Genomic DNA, 10,937 nt, shown 5'->3' with positions numbered 1-10,937 from the left:
AAGTCAGTATTAATATGGATTTTTTTTTTTTTTTTTTTTTTTTTAAGTTATTTTAAGGATTTTAGCTTTGTCGAGGACTTGGGAAGCAAGAGGCTTAAAAAAACCTAAAGTTTTCATGTGTATGCGTATTATTACGATGTTTGGATAGCGACACGCGGTAGGAACGTGTTTGTGAAAGCATATTGTTATCCACGGCAAAGAATACGAAAAGTATTGATTTAATTCTGTTCTTGGAGAAATGCGTTAAAGTAGGGCACATAGTTTTGATTTACGTTTTGTGTGAAAATTGTGCAGTGTTTGTGTTATTATGTACCTATATGGAAATTGGTGGCTGATTACAAAACAAAATAATTAACTGCAAAATAAATCGCCATTAAATATTTCAGAAAACCCGTATGAAGTTAGCTTTGATAACTCAACATTCTTAGTTGCTATAATTTTTTTTACTGAGAAGCGCATGTTATTACAAAATTTAGATTTTTTTTTTTTACCCCTTGTCCATTGTGAATTTGATGGTAATTCAAAAGTCACGGCCTTTCCATGTAAAAAAAATGCAAAAGAAAAACATTTGAAAAACTTTTCTTTCATTAAAAAAAAACGGGTGTCGAAATTCCTAGTGGATTCTGAAATACTAGAAGTGTGGAGGGCAATTAAGTCCAGGTAAATGGTGAGGTTAAACATTAAACCGAGAATATAATAATTATAATCGTTGTAACATTGAACCCAGAAATACCATTTTCCCACATCTCTAGTTTTACGGAAAAGCCGCTACCTTCCATATTTACAATTCTAGGCCGCACTACAGGTATCAACGTGTACAATCTTCACGATTTAGCTGTGTTTTTATATGGCTTATGCACTTTGCAAACTTTTGCTACACTGGTTCTGTTTATAACCGAGTTGTGTTATATCTAATTAGATAAGCACAGATGCGACTGTGTGAATGTGGCAGGTCCTTTATGTTGTCCGTATAAACCACGATTTTCATCTTATATTTAATGTTCATTAATCCAAAAGTTAATATCTCGTAAAAATATGAAAAACTGTATTGGTTTAATAAATAGTTCTCGGACACGATAACTTTTTTTTTCATGTTCTAGACCTACTTACATTTGATCTGTAGTAAAGATTTTTTTTTTTTTTTTGCGTGGGGTGATTTAGTTTCCTCGGTGTTGTTAATGTAAAAGTACTGAGAATTGAATTCTTCTTTGAGATTGTAACGTAAGCAATTTACTTTTTCTGCAATCTGCAGTGACGAATTGTATAGAGCACACACGCATGTGCGCTGACATATTGTACTTTGAGCGTTCGTCCCCGCAAACTTAAATTTTCGTTATTTAAATCGTTATTTAAAACTTTCTTTTTTTAAGGTGTAAAATGCTGTTTAAGGCGTAAAACGTGAACGCTTACAATGAAGGATGAAATAAAAACTGTACCGTTATTTAAAAGCTTGAACGGAAAAAAAAAAATTGTAATGCTTCGTTGCAGCCATAAGCAGCATTGGGCAGCGACTGATTCCTTTGTTTCCCACAGTTCCCCACTCTCCTGGTGTGTCACGTGACACAGTGACGTCAGAGGGCGGGTATCTCAAGTCGTCCATTAGCTCTGTAATTTAGTTAGAGAAATGTTCAGAAAACCTTTTAAAGACACAGTCGTTAAGTGCATGTTGGTTTTATTATGTACACCATGTTTACACGTGTTAAACTATTGCAGAGGGAAAGAAAATGTAACTTTAAAACAAATTATTGACAGTTTATTTTAGTTTCGTGATAAATATGAATTATGAAAAGAAACCAGTTGTAGCAATTTGTTTTCTACTGTTTTACGATTTTGAGCTATAGGGTTGCCGTCTTGCGACTTTTGCTATTTATACGCTGCTGTTAATTTTTTTTCGTTGTTTGCTTGTTGCGCTCCTTGCACTCTTGCGTTTCCTGCGTGGTTTATAAACCCGGTCTTGAACAAAGCCTTGAATGAAGGCTTGGCACGGCTTGAGTTGGCAATGCGTTCATTCTTGTCCTATCTTTTGAAGTTAAACTTCTTCGGGCGCGTTGTAAAATAATGATGAGAGTGAAGTTTTACCGAAGTGCTCACACCATGTAACGAAATTTTTACATCATGAAATAAAAGTAAAAAATTATGTGTGCTTTTAAATTGCCATCAGCTTTGGTCTCGTGTTTGGGACACGGGGCGAGCCTGGTGGTTCTTATTGGGTGAAACTGCTGGACTCAACCCGGGAGGGCGCCATGTTGGCTTGCACACCAGCCGTTGTTACGTGGGTCGTCGGCTTCCGCGTGGTCCACTAGGCCCTTAGGGAAGCATTCTTTTCACAGACGAGAGAGCCAAAACCCGAAGTTCATGCTTTCTTTTCCGTATCTTTAATGTAGCTATCCTAACCAAATCAACCGTCCACGATGTTTTAAAGTATGTATAATGTAGCTAACCAATCCTAATCGACCGCAAAATTTAATGCCACACCAGTTTATACAATGAGATAGAACGGAAAAAAAAAAGCGAGCATTAACTTCGGGTGTGGCTCTCTCGTCTGTGAAATGAAGGCTTCCCGATCCACATAAATAAAAGTTTTTTTTTTGTGAATATTAGTGGTAGAATATGGGTTTATAAACTTTCTCAAGTGTACCTATCTATAAAAGTCAGGTTATGTTCCCGTGAGAATAATTTATTTGCATTATTAATAATAAATTATTACGTTATTATTTAATCCATAATTAAACATTAAAACAGTGATAAATATTCATCATATTTATTTATTTTCATTACTTATTAAAATTTATCTCGATTATTTTACTAAAATAATAATTAATTTTTACGCGTTTTCTATTATTATTGAATACTGAGTATTTATTAATAATTTTTTTTTAAAATTTTATTTATATGTAACCAAGTATATCACCCTGTCTTTAGATGCATATGTACATTTATGTTGGTACATATTGGGAGAGAAAAAAACTACGTGATTATATTTTACCATAATTTTTTTCGAAAATGTTCACCACTCACATCTCAACACTGTTAAAAAATTTCACCATCAATTTACGAAAAACCCTGGTTACGAATTATCCTCGGATCTACGTAAGTTTACGGACACTGGGTATACTTATTTTGAACACGAATTAACAAAACATCCAAAAAAACTGGAGTGCACCGTAGTTTTCTACGAAGGTTCAGTTATTTTAAATTACGAAGAACTATTTCGTTTTCCCAAGTTCAATTATTCTTCGCTAAGAAGTCCGTAAATGAACTGTGATTTCTAACAGTGTAGTTGTGTGCAAAGTCATTCGGATGTTATTCTCTGACAATTTAATTTTTTTTTTATTGTGAACCAAGATTTTTACTGCAGTCCGTCAGTGGAATTCTTCTGGCAGTCCTTTCAAGCGCCGATAAGCCGGATGTATCCGGGGGTGTTGACAATGTGTTCGAAATGTGTTTTTGGAAAGAGGTGATGAGAAGGTGGTTGGGGGAGGGGCAGGTAGGTGCGTTCCGGGAAGTCGCCATTATTTTCTCCCCCCCCCCCCCCCCCCTCCTCTTCGCCTCGCAAAACAGAGTGACCATCGGACTGGGGTGTTTTTCCGCGGTTCGCCGCTGTCTACCGGCCAGGAAGGCTCTGGGATTCCTACAGGGCGCGGTCCCTTTGAAGTCGCGTAGCGCGCGAAGTGCCTTTAACAACTGACCTAGCAAAGGGACAGCGACCTCGCCAAATTTCGTTCTTTCGTTCATTTGCAATGGCGGCTTCAGGATGACTTTTCGGGGAGGGGCTATCGCACAAAGAACGGTCGTAGTTGCAAAAAAATTAAAGTGGTCAGATATTGGCGTTGGAATATTATCTACAAATTACAGGTTTAAAATACAGAACCTTAGTAGCTCCATGCAACTTTTGATGAGATAAAAGTTTAACATGTGAAATTAAATATTTAAGTAAACATAAATATACACTAATCAATAAAATTGGTCTTCTGGAGCCGCGCTTGTCCGTTTGTTTGACAGCCGTCGCGACACCATATCTTCCCCTTATGGACAGTTCTACGACGTCACGGAAAGGGAGACGTATCTCCCTAACACTTTTCACTATCGCGTCTCTGCTGCTTCCACGGTACACGGAAACGTAACAAATGGCAACCATTATGATATTTTTCAAGGTTACTAAAATTTTAATTTAATTAAAAATAGGCTATATACAATGCCTCGAGATTATAGCACGGGCAGAATTTACGTAAATAAAAAAAACGACAAAGTAATAATAGAACACTAGATATTCTTGTAGCTAATTGAAACCATTTTTAAAGTATTTAGAACATAAAAAAAAAAAACATGGTTACCACCGCGGCCAAGCACTAAGCTTCTAATGGTCGCACTGGGAAACATAAACGGAAGAGCTCAGCATTACCGAGCTAATCCGTACTGGTCCGTCTAAGAATGCGTGCTATTGTAGAAACTCTTCCGTGAAATTTGTGTCCTTTTACGTGATCCGTTTCCGTGTAGTTGTATGACGGGCCTTACTGACGCCCAGGGACGTAACTAGAAGTTATGGGTAGGGAGGATTGGAGGTTTAAACTATCAGAGTTCTAAATATTTTCTTGAATATCGTAGTGTTAGAAAGAAAAAAATTTGTTGTCTGTAAAGTCGGTTTACGGCCGATAGTTTAACGTGACAACGTTATAACAAAACATTGATGAAATGATTGCATACTTTTATGAATAAAATTGAATCATTTTTATTTTAATAATAAAAGAGTAAATACTTGAAATTATACTAGTAATCAGATTTTTAAAATGCAAGAATAATGAACCTTTATTGCCGAAATTGTTGTAATAAGCACAAAAAAACCACATTAACTTTTCACTTCACTTTATAAACAGTCGACGAAACAGTTCACGTGTAGATGACTTGTAATTAATTTTAAAAACTGGAGTTTAGCTATAAAGTTTAAATATAATTATGAACAAGTTTTCAAATAAATAAACTCTAATCAAATATCTATCATCAATTATATGAATCACCATAATTTTTTAGTCGAGTCGTCGCGCCGCGTCTGATTTCTATTTTTTTTCCTAACCTAACTAAAAACTAAGTGTGTTGAGGAGGGTTCCGGGTTAGGGAGGGAGATTAAGTGTGTCTCAGTCCGAAGCCCATACGCTCTAATCATGCAGTGTGTTAGCCATGCAGGGAGAGGGTCGCATGCATCATGTGCTAGGAGGGGATTGGCCAGCCATGACTGCGATTGGCGCCGTGACTAACTCCCTTCACTGACTATACTAGACTTAAACTAGATAATTTGAGCCCAGGTAAAACCTGCATAGACACAGGGAAAATCCTAGGCTCTGACATGCGGGATGCAAATGTTCCATGCATTAATATCAAGCAGGATGCTTACGGGAAATTTAATGTTTGAATGTTTATTGTTGTTGTTAATAGCACAGAGGCTAACATAATCGCATAAATATAATACATAGGTTTCATACATCCAATACTGACAACATTATATCTTTTACATACGAAATCACCTTGGTATACATATATACACCATCCGACTTATAAGTTGGTATTCAATTCATTGCTGTCTTTTGCATAACAAAAAGTTTCGTAAGTGTTTCCTGAACATTTTTAAATGTGGACATTCTCTAACGTAAACTGGCAAATTGTTGTATTCCTGGAGACCTTTAGAACAGATTGACTGTTGAGCTGAAGCAATCCTCCTATATTGCAAATGGAACTTATTGCAATTACGTGTGGCCATAAGAATGTACATTTGAATTTTTTTTTCTAGCCTATCGCTTAAATATTTTGGCAAGACTCCAATATTAATCTTAAATATAAAAATCTGGAAGAAGTCTGATCTATGTGTACGTGGTAGGCAAAAATGTAGCGTCGTGTCGTGGCGTGCTTCATTGTGTGCGTGTGTGTCCGGTCTTGTCACACAAGCGCTTCCACGAACTGTCAACAGCAAGCGAAGAGACATTTTGCCGGGCTGGGGAGGGTAAATTGTTCAGTGTTGGAAAGGGTGGGGGGGGGGGGGGGGGGCGACGAGAATGTGGGAGAAGTTCCTGGAAAATAGCCCGTCGCCAACACTTTGCCCTTGAGACCACCTCTTTTGTCACCCTGGAACTCGCTTCCCTGGCTGAACATTATTCCTTTTTTTTTCTTCTCTGAAATCGGTCACTAATGATTCTCACGCTACCAAACACACAGCCATGAAACCAAAGAAATTTTTAGTTTTTGTCCCGAATATCAGGATCTAGGTTATCATCAGAATTCTTCGGGTTCAGGATCTAGGTATCTTTAGTACATTTAGGTGTTTATATAAAGTATGGTCTTGATAGCCACAGTATAAAAAAAATAATGATATTTATAACTTTTTATTAGAGATGGAAGGTAGTTTTCGTTGGTGATATAGAACAATGTTAGGATAACCTAGTTGTTTCAGAATACATAACCATCTTTGGCTCATAACATAGCAATATAAATTTACATAGGCTTAAGTGCCCACTTAATGCAATACACACAAATTGACTTAATTTGAATGGGTAGTTAAAAACACTACAAATAGGCAATAGGAATGAACCATTAACTTGTGCTTTCAAGAACCAACTGATACGTTCAATAACATAATGTCACACCAAAATTAACATAAAAAATAGTATTTAAAAATAAACGTTTATCGAGGTCTCCGGATTCCTTTACATTTAGGCGCTACACATTATTTGATAGTTATGCATACTATTTATTATTATAATAGACAAGCATATCCAAAACACAACGATGTTTTAACGATCGCGATTGAAAAATTAAAAAAAAAAAAAAAAAGGGACACCAACCTGACGGTGTAATATGTTGTACGAGTCGAAATAATTACATTAAGAAAGTAAAATAACAGTATTTTCACAAGTCAGATTATTAATAACTCAGCTCTGAATATGAATGAAATTCTGATGAAGGCATAGAAGGAATCCGTAGTGTACGATAAGCTCATAGTAGGCCCTATCTAGTGACAGGCCCCTGTTCCTGGCTGTGTGAACGATTCTGAAGTAGTTTCATTTCATCAGGTGTGTACGCCAATTTCAAGTTACATTTGAATTGGTTTTCTGTTTATGTTTCATCTTTGTATATTTTAACTTTCAAGTTTTATTTTATCAGTTATTACTTTGCGTGATTTATTATTTAATTTTTAACATCAAATGTTAATGTGTAAGAAAAGGCGTATCGCCTTAACTTCGCCACCAATGAAGTCGATAATCTTTGTAACAACTGCTTACCATGACCACTTCGCCGCTACCCTACTGCTTGAATCTGTGTGTGAATGTGCGAGTGACTGGTTTTAATGTAGTAGCACCTATTTTTTTTAATACTATTTGCTGTATGTTTAATCACTTTCATTTTTACGTATGTCTATGCTTAATTTTTAGTTACTTTGAATTAGTTATGTTTGAATCTTTTGTAATAGTTGATATTTGAACATTAAATTAAAATTTTAATTTGTTCTCTTAAAATTTAGTCAACATCTGCTTATATCATGCTTAATTTTTAATATTACACTATTTGATTTAATTGCAGAAAAGTGGTCAAGTGTAACTTCGCCACCCATAAAGACGATAAATAAATAAATAAATAAATAAATAAATAAATAAATAAAATGAATGATTTGGGGGGGGGGATATTTGTGCAATTGTGACCCCAGCAAGAATAGTTGGATGGTGTTATGCACAAATGAATTAACCAACAAAAAGAAAAAAAAGAGTTATTGAAATAATTGTGTAGGTAAAATTACACTTTTAATTGAGTTAAATTTTTTTAAACCGACATTCCTTGCTACTATGCCATCTTGCGACCAAACATTCAACGCACTGTTACAATACCGGTTTTATTTATTTATTTATTCATTCATTTTTTGTTCTGTAGATCCCATATGGAGGTAAGGACTCCGGGATATAGAACAAGTCAATTAATACAAATATATACATATATACAAACAAACTGTACAATCAAAAAAACTAAATATTACAGAGTACTTTTACATTTCAAAAGTAGGAAAGAGAGATTTAAAAAAAACATGGGTACATAAGAAATTGTATAAACTGATGCTCATAGCGAAGAGTTAGTTTACAAAACTCAATATTTTTCTCCTCGTTTTGTGATGTATTTAAATAAAATTTACCAGAGTTTAGTTTTCTTATCTGTTATTAGGTCAAATAATTCTATGAGAGAGTAGGAAGGATGTTTTAACAGTACTTGTTTGATTGTTCTTTTGGATATAGGTAAATCGGTTAAACTTGTGACATTTTGTGGCAATAAGTTGTAAATTTTTATGCCTATGTAATTTGTGCCCTTTTCATACTGACTGGTATTATGACCTGTTATCCTCAATTTATTGGAGTTTCTTGTGTTGTATAAATCAATTTCTAGATTTTTTTTTGAAAATAGCGTTTCTCCTTATGTATGAATAAGAGTATTCTTAGTATATACTCGTTTATGACTGTTAAGATTTTAAGTTTTCTGAATTATTGTTCACAGTGAGCTGACAATTGTCATGTGTCATTATACGAATAGCTCTTTTTTTGTAATTTTAGAATTGTTTCAATTCCCACTGAGTTTCCCCAGATATCTTTATTATATGTCATTATAGAGTGGAATTGAGCGTAGTAGACAATTTTGAATGTATCAATACTAACTATGTCTGTCAGTCTTCTTAGTACATAGCAGGATACACTTAGCCTTTGTTGTATTGTGTGTTCAACTTTGAGCTAAAATTTACTCAGTTGAAAATGTTTGCGGGTTGAACCATTTTTACGTAACACCGTCCAGTTGGGGGCTTGGCGACTCCGGCCCATGTGTGACCCAGGTGGGGCGTCATGAGTGAACCACGTGACTTCCAGGAATCAACTGGAGCCATGCAGGTGTCCGAGCTGCGACTACTGTGGCCGAAACGGCCCGGTACAGTCGCGACGAAATGACTCGCAGCACGCGTGAAGCATCACCAGCCTGATTCGCTTTCTTGAGATACCTACTGTAAAATGTCGCGAAGTAGTCTCAGTGAAATAAAATAATTTAAAATCAAATTTTCATTAATTAAACTTTTTGACGTGACAACGTCTAATAAATCGATTAACGCCTGCTGCACGCACGAAAAAGTGTCCCGTTACGCTCATTGTACGCTTGCGCCGCATCTATCTCTCTTCCACTCGATTGGAACAACCATCGATTTGACTTTTTCGAGGCACATTCAACTTGAATCACTCCCATTCGTTTCCTACTTTTCCTATAATCGTCCTATCCTTAACAGAATAACACAGATGGAAAGAAGTTAAATAGCAAACATGTTAAAATAATCTCTTCGTTAAAGTAATAAACGTATTTGAATTAATAATCATTTCATCAATGTTTCGTTATGACATTGTCACGTTAACCCTCCGTCAGGCGCAATGTCGAGGGTCACGAGTTTGGTCGCAATGTGCCCAGTAGGCACACATTAAAAATAATAATAAGTTGCTGTGAAAAAAAGTTTTTATTTTACAAAACTGTTTCTGTACATCTTTAGAATGCGTATACGCGTATTTGCTAAGTCTTGGATGTAAAATAAATTGGCCAGAATAACAAATTTAAACAACAATCATAAATTGATAAACATTTATTTTATTTTATTTTACTATTTCTAAACTACTTTCTTTGCCCAGAAAACACTGTTAGAAGATATAAAAAAGACATATTACACAAAAAAAATTATAGTACATTTTTCAAAAAGGTTTTGGTTTTGTACTCATCCGCAAATATGACTCCTTATAATTCACAGGATTCAGTTCCTAAATAAATGTATATAATGTTGTCTTCATATATTAATTTTTTTAACGTTTTCTTTTATTACGAAGCACTACTAGAAGACATAATACATTTATGTAACACTAGAAAACAATGGATCACTTAACTTAGTACATATTTTAGCTTCTAATTTAGCGGCAAAGATAACCACCACAATCCACATATTTCAATTCCTAAAGACTCTCTTTTTCATGTTTTATGTTTTTGCTGTTTTTTCTCTCACTAAAAAACACTACAGGGCAACATAAGAGATACATGGCAGAAACAATTAATCACTTAATATTTGAGGCAGTTTTTGGCTGTTTATCTGTCACTAATGATGGCACCCAAATTTCACACATTTTAGTTCTAAAGTTGTCTTTCTTCACTTTCAATGTTTTCATAATCATTGTATTCAACATAAAACACAAGTGCATTACATAAGACATATTGCAATGAATAGAGATATGTATCACTTTTTTTTTTTTACCAAATTTGGTTTTTATAGAGCAGAAAAGCTTTACAACACATATTACCTGACAAAATCATTCTGTAAAGTAAGCGAGTTAGAAAAAAAGTCAATCATGAACCACTCATCATCTAAAGGCAATGATAGTTACGCACTGAGTGCTGAAAAACAAGTATCACATACATAATTTGCATGAGACAGACAAAGTGCCCGCTTACATTTTCTGCATTCGTACTTTGACAGTCTTCTAATTCCAGTTTCTGCGGTGCATGCAGAACATCGTTGTCGTTTTGATGATGATGATGTTGAAGGTGATGGATCAGGTTTATCATCTGGAAATGGTCAATATCTTTTTAGCCTCTGCTGTAAATCCAAGGGCATGCCAATCGTTTTTAAACTCCTTCGACGAAGTTCGCCAATCACCAACTCATGTCACAGTTGTTTCAGAAAAATTCTTCTCATTGCAGCAAGGCCATTACCAAGGTAAATAACTTGGGGATTGATGCCAGCTATGCTCAGTATAAAAAACAAAATGAGCATTGGCCATATTTTGGTGTTTCTAGCCACATTGTTTGTTGCAACAAAATTTAAAACAAAATGTATATCATATGTGGGCGCAATGTGTCTGACAAACACAGGTCAAAAACATGCATGTAATAAACAT

This window comes from Bacillus rossius, chromosome 17 (assembly GCF_032445375.1).
Source record: "Bacillus rossius redtenbacheri isolate Brsri chromosome 17, Brsri_v3, whole genome shotgun sequence".
NCBI classification, from domain to species: Eukaryota; Metazoa; Arthropoda; class Insecta; order Phasmatodea; family Bacillidae; genus Bacillus; species Bacillus rossius.
The sequence above is the reverse complement of the archived record's forward strand: the minus strand, read 5'-3'. Positions refer to the sequence as shown.